We start from the raw sequence: 17,831 nt of genomic DNA, 5'->3' as shown, positions 1-17,831 counted from the left end.
CCCGGGACGTCCACACCCGTTCCAACTGAAAGTCATGCAATCCTAGAGAAGCTTTTGCTACACGAGGCCATTGAAACACGTCAGAACGGAAAGATGAGTCATCCAGCGTAAATAATTCCATATATTCAGAACTTTCCATATAGCCGTTAACTTCTTTGACATACTTCAGTGTTACACATTTAGAACCACTTAATATTAACAAATTGGTCTCTTATCTGCATTGATAACCTCGCTGTAACAAAATTGCATGACCTTTATTCTCAGCAGTCTGCCTCTCTATTATGTCGTTATTAGTTTGAACCTTCCAGCTATTGGAGGCGGAGGAAACTCCAAACCAGTCTCTGGGACTCCGGGGCTCCTGTTTGTTTGACACTAGATGGTGGTTTATTACAGAATCCCTTAGGTCCATATTTAGTCACAAATTTACTAGTTTTGTGCAACACTGCATCTAGGACTAACTGAGTATTAGTCAACAGTTAAATCAGTCAACATATTTTAAACTGGCACCTGTGCATTTTAATTTAAAGTTCTACTTATTTAAGTTTTTTATTAAAAGTAAAAAAAATGTACGTAATTTATTTGAAACTTTACAGAGTTTAGCTATTCCTGGAAGATAGACCTGCTCTGACTTTAAATGTCTAGCCAGAGGATGGGAAATTGAGTTATTTCTAAGTGGGTGCGACTTCATCTTTAGACAGAACATGTGATCGTTTTCCGTTTGTTTGTTTATACATGAACAATATATAAACAGAAAAATACCGGAAATTTACAATTTACAATGATCAGAAAATCTTTAAATGAAATTTAAATGTACTTTTTGTGGTTGGGGGGTGGGGTGGGGTGGGGCTAAGCGTGATTTCCTCCATAAGTGTGGTATGTGATATACCACACACACACACACCCAGTTGGAGTAACTTTTAAAGTTGCCACATGACTGTTGAGTAAAGTTAGCAATTCTGCCACGCGCTGTGCTTTTCGCGTAAGTTGTGCCACAGACAGATAACTTAGCTGGTTGCCGTGGTTTTGTTTGAAACACAAAGAGACTTTGCTAGATATCTGAGGTAAGTAGCGGTAATCGAAAGGCTAAAGGGATGCGAAAAATCTCCGACCACATACGTTAACTGCTGCAGCTTTTTCTGATGCTCTAGAAATTACATGAATATGGGGAGGAAAGTTTTAATTGTTCCCCGATTCATCCATCTTCTAACTGCTTATGCTTGTCAGGGTCGCAGGTCTATAATAAGGTGCTTATTCTGTTTTTATAAGTTAAGCACATATTTCAATATACTCAAACTTACCTGTCATTTTTATTTATATACAGTATATTGCATTGTACATTATACACAATGATAAGCACTCAATGTGCAACGCAATAACATACAGTTAATAAAACACACACCAACACAGTCTGTTTCTTGGCCCACGGCTTTAGAATGACTAATTTATTTTACCTTCTCTTCTGTCTTACAGCAGTAGATGGGTTAGAATTGGTTAGAATGAAACAATGAGGTGGAAAGAGGTGTATAGATATGGGAGTTTGCTACTGGTGTTGAGTCTGTCTGGCGTTCTCCTCTCTATGTCTTCTCAGAGGTGAAACAGCGTGCAAATCGACTTTAGTGTGTGTGAGGCCTGTGTGAGCGATTTTACCAAGCAGAGAGCATCTGTAAACTGGGTATATCTGTTGTAAATGTCACCTTCCTCTTACCTACCAGAATACGAATGAGCTAAGGTCACCATCCTGACCATCTAAAGCTTTCTACTTGTATCTGTGGCACATTGTCAACAGTGTGGGTCCAAGATATTACAGCTGCCTTCAAATCAGTTTCATTGCTGTTTATGGAAGAGGAACAATATCGATTATATTCATTTTCATAATAATTATAATTTATAAAGTCTGAACTAGAACTGAATTTGTTAGTCTCTCCTGGTCCTGAAACAAGCTGACACAATCTATACTGTGATCTTATTTACATGAATGTGATTACAGTACTCCGTACAACAAAATAATTAGAATACTCCATACAGCAAAGTGATTAGAGTACTACATAGTGCAAAATGATTAGAGCATGAAAGTGATTACAGTACTCCATGCAACAAAGTTGCAAATTGTAGTACACAATGCAGCAAAATGAATAGAGTACTTCATACAGCAAAATGATTATAGTACCCCATATAGCAAAGTGATTAGAGTACTTCATACAGCAAAATGAATAGAGTACACTGTACAGCAAAGTGATTGGAGTACTCCTTACTATTAAATGATTACAATACTCCATACAGAAAAGTTATTACAGTACTCTATACACAAAAGTGATTTGAGTATTCAATACAGTAAAATTATTAGAGTACCCTTTACAGCAAAGTGATTAGAGTACTCTATACACAAAAGTGATTTGAGTATTCAATACAGCAAAATGATTAGAGTACCCTTTACAGCAAAATGATTAGAGTACTCTATACACAAAAGTGATTTGAGTATTCAATACAGCAAAATGATTAGAGTACCCTTTACAGCAAAGTGATTAGAGTACTCTATACACAAAAGTGATTTGAGTATTCAATACAGCAAAATGATTAGGGTACCCTTTACAGCAAAATGATTAGAGTACTCTATACACAAAAGTGATTTGAGTATTCAATACAGCAAAATGATTAGAGTACCCTTTACAGCAAAGTGATTAGAGTACTCTATACACAAAAGTGATTTGAGTATTCAATACAGCAAAATGATTAGAGTACCCTTTACAGCAAAATGATTAGAGTACTCTATACACAAAAGTGATTTGAGTATTCAATACAGCAAAGTGATTAGAGTACCCTTTACGGCAAAATGATTAGAGTACTCTATACAGTGTGGCATGTTTGTTTTACCATTAATCCTGCATGTTAGACTCTTGGGTTTCACTGACCGTACAATTTTTCCGCAGGTTGCTCCTACTTCCTCTTTCAGTTTCTCTTAAATTTCAGGGCGGTTGTGTCAGTTACCACGTTTGAGCATTTGCAACCTTTTTCGTGAAGGAGGTTGGTAATACAGTTGGATTTAGCAGTTAATGTCCCCCCCCCCAACCTGCCGAAATGTATAGACTCTTTTTCTTTGTTTTCTTCCACTTTTTCTGAAAACCAATTAAGTTTTTTCCCCACATATTCTAGGTCTGTTGCAGCTACATGTTATGTTACCAGCACTCAAACCACATATTTGCGTGGGGACCCCTCTTGACCACAAACAGTCACTACACTAGGGGGCAGACAAAATGTAACTTGAGGGCCCCCCTCCCCTCTGATCCCCGACCAGAACAACAAAGCAGCCCCTGTGTGTCTGTGCTTTGGGGCAGCTGTGCTGGGAAGGCTGACATTCGGGGGTGACAGAGCCGTAAGCTGAATGTAACCCAGTGCCACCAGCCGTGAGTGGAGAAGGGAGGCACTCTTTAAACCCCCCGTGGCCCCCTGTGTTCCACCAAACTTCTGCAGTCATGAGATCGTGGATGCTGCCAAAGCAACAGATGTTGAACTCTCCCCTTCGCTCCCCTCAGCACCCCAGGAGGTTTGACCTATTTGCTGCCGGTTTGCTCCCCCGCTGCGTCCGCATGGATCTGATAGCGGCCAGCGGCCGCAGGGACCCTTGCTGTGCTGGAGCCGCAGCAGCTGCGCTCGTGGCTCGTCCGCATGCCTCCAGCAGCGTGAGGTCATCCCCGGGCTTCTGCCGTGACCCATGGCCCCCATCTCCCGCCGTGTCCAGAACCCATCTCCTCCTTCAAGACCCGCATCGGACCAATGAGCAGGAAGGCGACCTGTGTTTGAAGAACACAGGAATCCCATCCCGAGAGGGTTCCGCTTCCCCGGACGACCCTCGCCGCGGCTGCCGTCTGGAAGTTGGACCTGTATCATTTCACCGAACAGCAAAAGGTTCACCTGAGGATTCTGCTGACGCTGCGGCTCCTGGCAGAAACCGGCGGCCCGTTCAGCCACCGGCGTCTGCAGAGCCGGATCGAGCAGCATAAGAAGCGGCACCCTGACGGGCTGGGATCCTCTAAATGTGCATCTCACTGCCATGTTTCTGTCTCTTCTGGTTTCTCAGCTTTGGGATGACGAAGCGCTGCAATTGCTTTTTAATGCTGTAACAAGGTCACATTAGCTAGAACTGACTGACCAGCCATAAACAGCAGATAAAATCCTGCAGAGAATTATCTTTAATGCCTGAAATGCATGAGATTATGGATAAATCGCATATCTAGCTATTAAAACTATTGTTTATCATGATACATTCCCAATTCCTTCCCTTATAATAATAGGGAATATTTTGACATATTGTGATTGTTCCATTTGAGTGAATGTTTGAAACTTTTTTACAGCATTTGAGATGATTGCCCTCCAGCCGCCTCTAATTCAAAGTGCTAACCATAGTACATGCTGCCCTTAGGTTGACCTCTTAAAGAGGTAGTATGTAGAGGGCTGGTCCTGTTCCGCTTTTCCGCCATCAGAGAAGCTTGGCCCACGTCTCAGTACAGCGCGGCTGCAGGTGCTGCGAAGCTAATTATCCCTGGGGGTTCTAAGGGTGTCACACCCTCGGCACTAAGCAGATGTTCTAGCTGGGCACATTTCCTCGCACGCTGTCCAGGATGCTGTTTCAAAGTCAGCCTGTCCCCGTAACACCCGGGTGTGCGTGCGTGTGTGTGTGTGTGTGGGGGGGGGGGCAGCCTCAGAAAGCCAGCCCACAAGCAGGTCTTTGCTAATCTAATCTCTAGCACTCCACCCCAACAGTATCGCAACACATCTTTTCACATGAGAATCGGCTGCATACCAGGTAGCGTACATTTGTTTAAATCCCTGTAGAGGCTACAGTATGCAGCTGCCCTGTGCTTAGCCTGAATGGGTCAGTGAAATGTCCTCCTTTATAAAAATGCACAAAACTATTAGAGTAATAGATGCTAAGAAAAATGGCCAGCAACCTTAATCACTGCCGAAATTAGAATATCATATCATATCATATCATAAGCGAATCACAAGTGATTACTTCAGGAGACTTAGAAGCACAAAGCAGAGTGCGAACGGAGATGGTGTGTACAGGTTTGTAAATATATTTGGCTGATCGTTTTACACAGGTCGCGCCCAACTAAAATGCAGCACATCTGAGCCATGTTTGTCTGGGGTAATGTGTCTGGGGTTATACCGCCTATTCAAGAAAAGGTCCGCCTGCTATAGTTAGGCTTCGTTTTGCTTTTGGTTTGCAGGCACAGCCCATAAATCTAGTCAGCACTAGCAGCCATTTTGGCTCACTTACTGGGGCAAACTTGTAAGACGGCTCGCGGGCCGGCCATGAAAAAGCAGGACACAGGAGGCATGTGGAAAGAAAAACCTTTGCGATCGGTGGATAACCTGGACGGCTGGAAGGTCAAATACCATCTTTTTTGGGAAACACACATTGGTAGCTAGTTTCCTGCCCCCGACGGGGAATGTGGTCTTCGACTGACTGTTTAACGTTAGAGGCCATAAACATGAGCAGTCCTTACAATGCACCATGTTGCACGTAAAGTAAAAAAAAATTCTAGGAAATCAAAGCATACACAGCCCTAAGACCAGCACCCCAAAATAACAACGGCATGGCTTTTGAATCTGCCTGTGGCTTTTGCCGATTAAAAAACAAACAGAAGACTAGGCAGTGAGAGTGGCGACGGGTGATACCATGTACGTGGCACTAGTGTGACGGCAAACTATGTCCAGCCTCCTCCCCGTAAGCATGTGGCATTCCTGAGCGTCATGGGTACACTTCAGGCTGTGCCAGTTTCATCTGCTCCTGTGCATTGCACACTGTCAACAGCTGCAACGACTAACCTTCCACTGCCTGGTATCACTCCAGATCACTTCAGCACATTATAATAACACAGTGCAATTATGAGCAATTCCACGTGCCAGATTTTCACTCATAAGATCTCTGATGATCAAAAGGTTTCAGGTTCAAATCTTGTAGCTGAATGATTTCACTGTTGGTCCCCTGAACCAGGCCCATGACCCCCTTGTGCTCCAGAGCGTCACTGATGTGAATATCATCTGCTATATAAACAAACTGTTAATACAAATACATGTAAAAGTGGTAGGAAGGCATGCTGCATTATACCGGCAGCTTCTGAATCACGCTAATTCAAGTTCATATTTTGGATGGCGAAACTGGTATTGACCATTTCGCTCACAGAACAGGCAATGAAGCAGGAGTGTAAAACAGGAATCGTGCTTGGGGACGTGCAAGGAGGCCTGAGCTACTGGACAGACAGACCAAAAGCAGATCCATTTGTATATTACAGATACTGCATGTTTATAGTTTAGAAACACTAGGGGTGAAGCTGCTGGTCACCTGATTTCCTCCAGTCCCTCCCTCATCTCTCACTTATCTGATTACATTTCAACTCCAAATCGTTACTATGGTAACCAAAATGAATGCAGGACAGTGGTGGAAACAGAACTGCGGTTTGCACGGGGGAAAGTTAGCATCTACATCCTCAAGCTGCCATGCGTCATATGTACAGCTGCCATCTAGCACGCTAAATGCTAATGTCATCCCTCTTTGCAAATCCTTGCATATAATCAGGCGACAGAAGTAGGAGGGCACATTTCTTCTTTTCAATGCCGGCCTGCGTTAGTCTTATCTTCCCGCTCGCACTCTCCATGTCACACAGCACACGTCACACATCCGTACCAAGTCACAAACGGGGGAATTCTGTGGTTTCAGCTAGCGGCAGCCGGGGGAGGCTGAGCGTGTAGCAGCGGGCCTCAGACACGGCAGCGGGACGCCGTCAGCTAGCTTAATCTCCATAAACTCACCATGAATCCCTACCCCCATAAACACTCAGGCAGCGGGGGGGGGGGGGGGGGGGGGGGACACCAGGAGAGGCCAAGAATCATGTGACACGTAACCTCAGTTATGTCACCTGTAGACGGCCGACCACTACCACCCTGTTCGAGATTAATGCTGTCCCACGTGGCACCATAAGACGCCCCCCCCCCCCAACAGCGTAAAATGGTCTTTTCAGGGATGGAGAGTTTCCCGGACAGTGTCTGCTCTCAAAAGGGGAAGTGACCCGCATGATGACATTGACGCCATGCAAAGAAATGACTGAACTATGGGAAGTGGCAGCCAGCCGCGGTGGGCTAACGTCCGTGTGTCTCTGTAATCTGTGGATAAATACACTTCAGAATTAGCATAAAACTCTGCTTCTGCAGCGAAGTCATGCTGAACGTGGTGCTTTCTTAGTGCGGTGCCGTCAGCCCTGTTTTGCAGCTCGTCTCCACCTTAGCCACACATGTTGCTCGCAGAGCAGTAAAGCCTCTGAGATTAGACGGCCCTGTCTCCATTTCGTCTACACCACCCCCCCCCCCCCCCACACACACACACACACCGTCAGCCAGGACTAGAGACATAGCCCCCACCCACCCCCAGGCCCAGCATCTGCTGAGTCAGCCGAGCCAACCAGGCCATGGGGCTCCTGTTCCCCCAACCCCCAGCGCTGACCGCAGCCCACATAGCATGCATGGTTGCCCCCTGCCTGCCCAGGCACTGAGGTGGGTGTGCTGGGAGGTGTGTGCCTGGGTGACCTATTGCTGCAGTGCCTCTCATCTTACCCCTGGCAGCATCGACCATCCCAGCTGAACTGCCCCCACGTCTCCCCCAGCCTCTGGTCCAGGTCTGTAATATTTATGGGGGGGGGGGGCACATTCACACTCCCCCAGCAGGATACCTCCCTGCCAGCAGTACCCAGCACCCACTTTCCACCAGCGCAAACACCCTTCCTTTCAGCCCCTCTGTCCCTTGACATGCCCATATCTCAGCTGGTCCCGACAGTCGCAGTCAGCGTGAGACACCCGCGAGGCTGCTGCCTCACTTCCTGTGTGGTGAATCAAGAACGAAAAAAAACAAACAAACAAACAAAAAGCCCCAGGTGACTCATCCGGTGTTACGCCTGCATCACTGCCAGACTCACTCATCGATGGCTGTGGGGAATCCCCAGTTTCATAATCTCTCTTACAGACATTGCTTTTGCTTTCAAATTAGCTTGGAAGTCCCAGGCACAGAGAGCTGCTATCTATCCCAAAGGCTGGATAAGCACATATATCTGTCATGCGAGTGCGTAAACAAATAGTTAGAATATTTTTAAAAGGCATCGTTCCACTATGTTTTCCCAGAATACTTCCTTAACATGCCAACTTCATGTCTGCAAAAGCAGCATGAAGCACCCTGGCCGTTTGGTCTGTTTGACAGACACTCTGGCAGTTTGGTCTGTTTGACAGACACCCTGCCAGTAGTCTTTTGCTTTTTGCTCATCAAATGAGACCACAGTTTACAACAGCCACAAGAAGTAATTTAAGAGAGATCTAACTGGCTCAGTGTCATGTAATCATTAGAACTCCAAGACATGCTATAACTGTAACTCGACTTAGCTGTGCATGCAAATGTATTTGTCAGGGTATTGGTGGGTGGGGGCAGGGATGTCCCAGGCAATGAAAGGCATACAGTGAAGCTGGGGCCCCAAAATGTGCTGTAAAATGTAACTAATTAATTAAATACGATTACCTAATTACTAGAGAAATATAGTGCCTCACTGAGTAAGTAACACTGCAGCACTGCTCAGATCTGAGCGTGTGGCCTTTGCGTATTCCTCTTGCGCTCACGTGTATTTTCTCCGGTTTCCCCCCCATGATCCAAAAACATGCAGTTCAGGTGTGCGGGTGTATGTGAGCAATCCACCAAGTCTGGCGTTTCGTATGGATGTGGATGCGCATGTGCTGCCCCCTTCAGGATGTGCCCTGAACTTCCTGGGACAGGATTCAGTTCCCCCCACCCCCCACCCTCGACTGGGATAAGCGTATATGGGACAATGTGAGCATGGATATTAATAAAAAAACAATTTTCAGTCAAACAACTTAATATGTTTGTATATGATCATATGTAATTGTTTTTAGTCCGTATGTCATTATAAATACTTAAAGGATATCTTGCTTTTCTTTTGTGATGCATTACTTATTTGCAGATTTAATTAAAGTGGCTGGACATGTCCTACTTTTATGGCATCTAAACTATCCAAGAGCGCACCTTTAGTAGCTGTTTTTGGGGTTGGAGTGCAGAGTCAGCCGGCGTGCCGCACCCCAGGTGTGGCTGGGGTTAAGGGCCCTGCTCAAGCACCCAACAGGGATATGATGGCTCTGTCTGGCATGGGATGTACACCCATGACCTTCCAGACATGGGCACAGACCCCTTCCCTGCTGAGTCGCATGTTTCCTTCTTTAATCGGAACAAGTCTCAAAATCACCGCGCTGCTTATTTTTAGCTATCGGTGACGCAGATGTCTAATGTAACCTTATAGTGAGTTAATTTTCTAATTTGGACAAGCATTTAAAAAAACATAATGTGACCACATGTTGGCTTCAGAAAAACAGTAAAGCAAACTGGTCTAGACCAGATCCGGGGCAGGACATGTAACCTTATAACCCTGTGTGCTTTTTGACACAGATACTCAGGAGGCTTTGCATGCTTTATCGGGCCTTGAATGCTGGGAACACTTACCGCTCGCTACAAATCACCCTAACAGGACAATGAGGGTGATGCCAACATATCAGCCTTTAGGAGCCAGCGTGTATCCTATAACACCAATGTGTCAGTGCTTGGCTGAGCTCCCGTTGTTTTTGCTAGCTCATGGACACATGTTAGTTGTATGCAAATACTCCCAGACTTACAGCATATTCAAGGCCCAACCATTCACAGGGACGGCCCGTTTGAGCGCTTGGACTCCAGCAGCCTACTGATGTACACAGCTAGCTTGGCTAGGTGTGCTAACCCCAAAGGCCTATGAATAATTACTCTTTTTAAGCTGAAAAATGTGAGAGGAGGGATAGAATTTGCAGGTCATTGGCAAAATCTGAATGTGGAAAAGGATATATTAATCCCTCCAGAGAATAAATGTGTGTGTTTTTTTTGGTTTTTTAACGGAAATCCCAAAACCCAATTTTTTGTCAGACACATAGTGAAACAGAAATAGCAGTAGAACTGCAGTTCTTTGAATCTCCATCTTCAGTTTGCACATGTTTCACATGTAGGAAATTTCAGAGGGTTGGGGGGAGGGGGGGCACAGCCTGAGTAATATGTTCCGCTTACTCCAGCTAAATTCAGACATCAGACAGGGTTAGATTTCACAGCATCCCGGGATCGCTGGGAACAGCCAGGCATCTGTGAGGTGTCTGTCCGCCATGGAGATGCCGCCGTATTATTCATTCGGCAATTCGACGGTATTCAGAGAGAGAGCTTGAGAGACCTGCCACTGTTTGATGCCGTTCTTAGGAACAGCGGAGATCTGCTCCCGGACAGTGACCTCATTGCCATTTGAATTACAAGCGAATTTAGCTTGGCTAGACATTCGGTAAAGCCTGGGTTCAGCACTGTAGCCTTATACCCACCTGGTCGAAGGTTCGAATGCTTCCCCGGTCACTGTGTACAGGGAGTCTTCCTCTAGCTAGACTCTATTCCTTCCTGTGTGATGGAATGATGTGACCAACATGTCCCCAGCAAAGACCTAAAATGACATTATTGGCCAAAATTATGGAAAGAGCATTTTTGGAATTCCGCATTAAAAATTGCCAGAGGTGGGAATTTCAGGCCCAGAAATCCAGACCATGACTTAGCTTCACAGTCACAGAGTACTCCACTGGTTGGTTGAAACAAAATCCTGGTCTGGATTTATACTTTCTGGACTTGAAATTTCCACCTCTGATAATTGCTACACGAATACTGGCAGTGACATTTATAAATAATCAAAGAATGTTACAAATATCATACACTGGATGATTAAATATGTAATTGGAGTAATGGGAATAAAGTTCTGCAACTTCCATACATTGGTAATGTTTCCACAATTTTGGCCACTAGTGTACGTCCAGGGTGTTCATGATCTTAGGTCTCAACAGAAGTGGATACTTTCAATCCAGAAAGTAAAAATCCAGACCAAGGTTTTGTTTCAACCAACCAGCTGAGTCCTCTGTGACTGTGACTCATTTATGCGCAACTGGTTGGCTGAAACAAAATCTTGGTCTGGATTTTTACTTTCTGGACCTGAACTATCCACCCCTGCCTATCACCCAGGACTAAAGAAGCAGTATGGAAAATGGCTGGGTGTTGTAGCTTCTTAATGTGCTCAGTTCCTGAAATCCTTCAGAGTTTCATTAAAGGGACAGCGCTGGCCGGCTGGCTGCGCTGACAGAAGTGGGCCACTTCCTGGGTTCAGACTCAGTAAATATCGATCTGTGAGCCTGGTCATGCTGCCTGCTGAGCCGACAGCTGCAGGTGACCATCATCATTCCGAAGCTTCTCGTCATTCACAGGTCCTGGTTCTCTGGCCAGGCTGGGCGTCTCACCATATTCCAGGTAGAGTGGATGCCTGGTTACTCATGCAGCAAGACTCTGCCAACCTGCCACGTTTCTCAGTCACCCCCCCCAACCCCCCCATAAGTTCCTACTCTCACTCTGGTGTTCTTTTAATAGAAGCGCTGCACCCGCCAGTTTTATCACACCCGCCCACCATCTCAGAAAACAGCTGGTCAGAGTGCTTCCAGAACATTCTGAATCCCCTCTTGCGACACACCTACACTTACACGCCTTTTGTTTTGTTCGTTCCATTTCCTGCAGCAGAGCTGCACTGCAGCTGCGGGTCCAGGTCCCACTGTCAGGGCGCTTCAGCTCGTCTTCGCCGTCGTCGTGTACGGAGCCGCAGCACAGGGCAGCGTGGGCCAGCACCAGGAAGTCCCCGCAGCAACCGGTGTGAACACCTTCCTCCTTTCTTCACCCGCGTTTAAGGCGACATTTAAAATTAGTGCCACCGACCGTGACAGATCGAATGCTGCACAGCAAATGGCAAGAAACCGATTCCATAAGTTCACAGGAAGAGCTAATGAATGTTCAGCTTTTTTTTCCCTTTGAAAATATAACTGATCCATCAGGTATAAATAGAAGTCAAAATAAAATAATGCAAGTCTTGTCAACTCAAGTTAAACATTCATTGTCATTTTGAAATGGTTGATATGTGATACACAATGAGATAAAGTAAAATTTATTTGAGACTTTAAAAATGGCTTTACATGATACATCATAACACGTTGAAGACAATGAATGAATAAAAAAATAAACAAATAGTCACGACTTTGAGAAAGTCAGCATGGAAGCTGGTAGTACTTATATATATATATGCGGTTTCTCCTCTGCTGTCACATCTATGGGACCTTCTTGCCTCTTGCACTCATTCAGCTGCATGTCCTGCCTCCAGCGTATCCCTCGCCCAATTCCCGGCCCCAGAAATCTGATTTCCGACGGACTGGAGCAGCAGAATCAGCCCCTTGTAGCAGAGATGGAGCATGATGCATTTTGCCAGCGAGCCTAAGGTTCGCAGCCTAGCCTGAATACAATTAAAGTCTCGAGGTCATTGTCTTCTATCAAATCTGTGAAGCAAGCTGAGAAGAGGCAATCAGATAGGAGGCTACGCTGAAAGTATTACATCTCAATTATAAATGGTAACATGGCATCCACATCCTGTTGAATTGTATTATTATATTTCTATAACCATATAAGAAATAGCTCGGTACCCTGAGATGCTATTCCCTTGACATCAGAGGGCTGATTCATGTCACTCACCTACGACATCATAATGATATTCATTTTGTCATAGGATTCTGGCTGAAATTGCATCATTTGGGACCTGTGTGCTCTTTAGCTCTGCACCATTAATAAAGAACGGCCAGTTTAACGACGAAGGCAGCTGTGCCTGTGTGGAGGTTGGCTTGGGGGGGGGGATCCTTAGGGGATGGTGGAATTCAGCCGAGATGTTCCAGCGAAGTCACGGGTGAGACCGCAGAGCGGCCGAGGAGTGACGGGCCGGTGCTGAGCAGCACATTTCTGCTTAGTCACCCGGCACGGGGAGACGGAGCGGGTGAGTCATTACGACGCGAGTCACGCCACACACACGGTCGCCGTAGGAGCTTCTGGCAGGCACCATCTGCTCCGTTCGGACGGAGGAGGCCGAGGCCGTGCTGAGCCTGAACGCTACACCCTGCGCCAGCTAGACAGGTGTTCACAAGACGAGCTGGCCTGCATCTTGGAAAAATATTTACCAATATGAATTTATTGAATGTCCAAATGTAATATTGTCTGTCACATTTGTCAGGATTACCCATCCATCCATCCACCCATCCATCCATCCATCCATCCATCCATCCATCCACATATCCCGGTCAGGGACACACCAATTATTAAATAAATACCCTTTATTTATCCACTTTTAATACTGAAAATCACTTTATCAACATTTGCCCTGCTGTCAGCGAGAAAGTTGTGGTTTCACAGCCGTCAATTAGCCTCCTCCTGTCTGACGTGATAAAACTACAAGGTTTTTTCTTACAAACTTGCAGTTGTCATGCCAGACGGCCCGAGTGTTCATTTGTCTTGTTTCGTCTAATTAATTAAACATGGCTCATACATTAAGTCGCCAAGCCTCACGCCTTCATGCTCTAACACTCCTAAACCAGTAATTTAATTAATTTGCTTGTACCCAAGCTGTAAGGCCGTTTTTAACCCAACAAATATTTGAAATATTCTGTCCACCAAAGAAATACCGTAGTTGTGTGCTGGATACTGGAAGTCCATTCCATTACTGGGAGCTGAAGGAGCTGGTGAGAGCTGTTCTCTCAGCCCTTGGATATGAGCCAGGAGATGTAAGGAACACCACAAACCCAGGTGAATCATGGGAAGACGTTAAGCAGGTATGTCCATACAAATTACAGTCTAAGGCGTGAACTTGCACAGTTCTCGGGCAAATAGTAGCTTTTGCTCTTGAGTGTTGTGTGCAGGAAAAAAATTTCCCATTGAATGTGTGACATTCGAACCCTTTCTTCATGCACCACCATAAACGAAACAGCGTCAGGGAGGAAAGGCCCTTAAATAAAACAGAATGAGAGTTTCTGTTAAGAAGCAGGGAAACTCTCAGTCTAACTGGCAAAATTTCAACACGCAGATGAGGTGTGAATGAGGAAGTGGGTGTGAGTGCTGCTGCTGACACAGTGACACACTTCCTCTCCCACTTATCCCAGCTGAAATCGTTCACCGTAACTTCTGCACACCATCCTAGAATGAGAACACGCTGTCACACACTTTGATATCCTGGATATCCACTGCTGAACTGTCCTTTACAGGGATCAAGGAATTGATTTCAGGACTTATAAAATGGTCACACCATCTAAGAAACCATTCCTCAATATAATAGTGATTTTAAATATTTCTTTACGAATTAAACATTTGGAGCTGGATAAATTATTTCTCCATTTGTCATCGCCGACTTCAAAACTGGCAAAAGTTACGAGTGGGAATACTGGACATGAATCACTTTAGGAGCTGCACTTGGACTGTGTAATTTACTTGTGGATGAAAAGGATTCTCAAATGTTATGTTTAAAAGAAGGAAACACACAAATCCATTCTTCCTTCACCCCCAGCTCATTTTTCACATTTTCTTGGTCGAATAGATCATCACTTGTTTCTGAGGATGAACAAGAATTTAATTGCATTCACAAAAAATACGGGCCGTGGTATGACATCAGTGACTGTACATGAATCGCATTCTAACTGCCTTTCCGAAGCGGCTTACGGTCCTGGTGGATTTCCAAGGCATGAGTAGTAATTTGAGACCTCAGAGGCAGTGCTTGCAATCCTGACAATAAATATACAATTTTGATGATAGATGGATGGAGAGGCATACACATACATAAAAAAAATTAAAAATCACACTATATATACGGTTTTACATATTTGAATGTTACATATAGGGCCATATGGACTAGGCAGTTAGGAAAAAAAGACTCTCTGACAACATTTCTAGGGAGAATCCCTCAAGCTTCCTGACACTTCAAAAATCCACCAGCGGGCTCCTTTTAAACTTTAATGAGGTGATTCAATAGGAGACATCCAAGTTTCATAACCTGAGGTGCACTTGGACACCTTTCAGGCACTTTATCTCTCTTGAGACTCGAAGGATTATCCAGGCCCAGGCCCTCGTTACTGTTTTCTGTCCTACCGGCTCAAAGGTGACTAGCAAAACCAGATGTGCATTTATCAAAAGATTCAACAGCAGACCTGACTGATCAGCCTTTATTTATGCCTAAATATCTCACCAACTATATATTTACTGCTTCTCCTATTTCAGTCTATTCAGGAGTCAGAATTCCTAATAGACTGAATGGTCTAGACATATATCCCAGCACCGAAGAGTGCACAGCTTTTCAAATTTGCTGCTTTTTATTTTGAGTAAAACATTGAATAATACATCTGTTATAAAGAAATAATGTAAAACAAACAAGTTCTAGAAGATAAAGTTCTATAAAGAGCACTAATGATGTTCCTCGGACGAAATGTCCCCCTCAATGTAATAAAAATCAATTTTTTGACATTGTTGGGACCATTTTTCAGGTCCCCACAAAGGTCTCTGAATTCAATCAAAAAACTAAAAATAGCAAAAGTCTCATATTTAGTTTGGTTACTTATGGTTAAGGTTAGGGCTGGGTAGGGGTTAAGGTTGTCATGTTAGGATTAGAGTTTTCCCCATTCAAATGAATGGATGGTCCCCACAACGATATAATTACAAACCTGTGTTCTGAATCATGCATCTTTATAAAACATTTTCAGGTCTGAACTGAACCATTAAAATATTTGAAAAAAATCATATTGTTACTTTAATGTGTTTCCTAGTCTAGGAAAAGTCATAAAGCCTTATGTGGATGGATGAAACAAATTATATTTATGACAAAAGTAAATCGTAAAGCAGTCAAATTTGACCACAATAAAAAAGTTAAGAACTTACAGGCAGCTTTTGCTAAGTATTTGAAGGAGGGTCATGTTTGAAATAATATTTTTTTGGCAGAGGTGGACTCTTTCAAGGGTGGCTGAAACAAAACCTTGGTCTGGATTTGTACTTTCTGAACCTGAACTTTCCACCTCTGTTCCTTGCTGGGTATTAGCACTCCAGTCCCACTCCGGTGTATTATTTATGTGTAATAATTAGCCATACAAATGCTCTGCAGCTGTGGGTCATTATAGGAAAATGGGAAGAATTTGTCCATTTGCTGTAGCCATATAACCACTGACCATTTTTGGAACCATTGGAAATTAGTAAGTGTGGAAGTAGGGAGCTACTGAAAAGGTTTTGAATTTGGAGTGCGAAAATTAAATGCTAAAAAATATACGTATTTCCAAACAAAAATGGCAGTTCTGGAAGTCAGAACTTCCATTAACATGTAATGGGCAATAAGCTACAAACACGAGGTTAAGTCTAACAACCAAAAATGACCATATATTGCATATAAGAGTTTTGAACAGAAACCAACTTAAAACATTTTAAATGTGTGTGTTTTTTTAATCAATGCATCTGGAAGTTAAATTCTAGAAGTACTTCATTCTCTCAATAATGTAACCCTGTATTCTAGTATTTTGAGAGATCACTCAAAAATGATGTTGTCGAGTTTTAGGACAGTTTAATTAAAATGTTTGCATGGTATTGATTGAAGCATTAGGGTGGGCTTCCCCCCCCCACCACCATTAGTTAAAATCTATATAGACACATCCTTCTATTTTTCAGAAGCACACAAGGCAGAGGAACACCGTGGATGGTATGAGGAACCCGCCTGACCAGCATTGGCCTGTTATATTATGGACTGTGACCTAGACAGACATCATAGAGCTTCAAAAATAATGCAGATCAGCCTCCCCGCTGCATCAGCTACTCAGGCGAAATCCCCAAAGAGTCTTCAGCGCTGACCTTTGACCTTTGAGCTCTGGGAGACCATCGCTGTACACTGGATGATGACATTGCATGCAATGGAAGCAATAAACAAAAAGCTACTGGTTAAAGTCCTTGTCTTGTAAAATGTATCTGTCTGAGTTGTATCTACGAATTAGAGCGATGACCATATTCTGCGATTATTTCCTCGCTAGGATTCAACAACAAGGAACAGATGTATTTACGGCTTTCTGTCCCATGGTTAGATGCAGACAGGGTGGGGTCATTGCCGGATCCCGGAAGACAAGAAGATTGCAAACAAATGTGTTTACAGTCTGATGCAATGGAAGGTTCTTGCGTTGCCGGGGTTACGGGAGATCAAAACAAAAACAGAACATGTCAATGTATACATATGGGGGGGTGATTAATGTATATGCAAAACCCTGTTAATCTGACATATGTCTTAGTAGACAGTAGATTAAATTAAGGAACAGAAACACACTACCAGATTTTTTTATTCTTGTTAAGCCCTGGAAAGTGAACAACTGGAACTTAACTAATAGCTCAGAGTCGTTAAAATCTTATCTAGCTCTGATTTGAATGAATCCAGGGTTTCAGCTTGCGCTACACTAACAGGAAGAATATTCCAAACTTTAGTTAGAGTATGGAATAGTCTCCCTAATGGTGTAGCGCAAGCTAAAACCCTGGGATCCTTTAAATCAGAGCTAGATAAGATTTTAACAACTCTGAGCTATTAGTTCTCCCCAAACAAGCTTTATGGGCTGAATGGGCTCCACTCGTTTGTAAATTTCTTATGTCCTTGTGTTCTAACTATAAATGAAAATATAACTCAAATAAAACAAGTTTCCTTTATAACATGGAAAGAGTATGTCTGATGTCCTATTAACTCTGTGGTGATGGCATAGTGAAATTCTAGGCTGTCCTTTAACTTTAAATGCACTAGTTAAGTGTTTCATCCCTTGAGACAGAGCAGCATTTAATGTCCCTTGCAATAAGAATGCCTCAAATTTTCTCTGCTGTT

At 43.9% G+C, this 17,831-nt stretch overlaps 1 long non-coding RNA gene across 2 annotated transcripts; it reads left to right on the top strand.

Moving 5' to 3' along the window:
- The first annotated feature begins 11,609 nt into the window (after nucleotides 1-11,609).
- Nucleotides 11,610-17,385, top strand: LOC125745733 (uncharacterized). 2 transcript variants are annotated; one of them, XR_007398734.1, is made up of 5 exons: nucleotides 11,610-11,792; nucleotides 12,297-12,540; nucleotides 12,696-12,956; nucleotides 13,633-13,785; nucleotides 16,649-17,385. It is a non-coding gene; the product is annotated as an uncharacterized LOC125745733 (long non-coding RNA). The 2 variants fall into 2 exon arrangements; XR_007398735.1 differs by lacking the exon at nucleotides 13,633-13,785.
- The last annotated feature ends 446 nt before the right edge of the window (nucleotides 17,386-17,831 follow it).

The sequence above is a fragment of the Brienomyrus brachyistius genome, chromosome 7, assembly GCF_023856365.1.
Source record: "Brienomyrus brachyistius isolate T26 chromosome 7, BBRACH_0.4, whole genome shotgun sequence".
Taxonomy (NCBI): domain Eukaryota; kingdom Metazoa; phylum Chordata; class Actinopteri; order Osteoglossiformes; family Mormyridae; genus Brienomyrus; species Brienomyrus brachyistius.
The sequence above is the reverse complement of the archived record's forward strand: the minus strand, read 5'-3'. Positions and strand labels throughout refer to the sequence as shown.